This window comes from Trypanosoma equiperdum (assembly GCF_001457755.1).
Source record: "Trypanosoma equiperdum strain OVI genome assembly, contig: ctg_1203, whole genome shotgun sequence".
Classification (NCBI taxonomy): domain Eukaryota; phylum Euglenozoa; class Kinetoplastea; order Trypanosomatida; family Trypanosomatidae; genus Trypanosoma; species Trypanosoma equiperdum.
In genome coordinates this window covers 1,707-1,934 of record NW_027123176.1, presented here as the reverse complement: position 1 = coordinate 1,934, position 228 = coordinate 1,707, and positions in this window count along the sequence as shown.

The following is a 228-nucleotide window of genomic DNA, read 5'->3' as shown; positions in this document are numbered from 1 at the left end:
TAACCGCGGGATTTGTAGTTTGCCTTTTGGCACGGATAAGTGATTTTCACATTAGAAGCTCGTTTTAGTCATACCTAGTGTCACACAATGTACATCACGCTGTTCTTTGAATTATTAACATCCTGCTTTGTGTATTTTTACGGTAATTAAAGTACCTACCTGCTGTTCATGGATTATGTATACTAAGAGTTTTACTAGATTACTCTGCTAAATAACTCAGCCACCTTT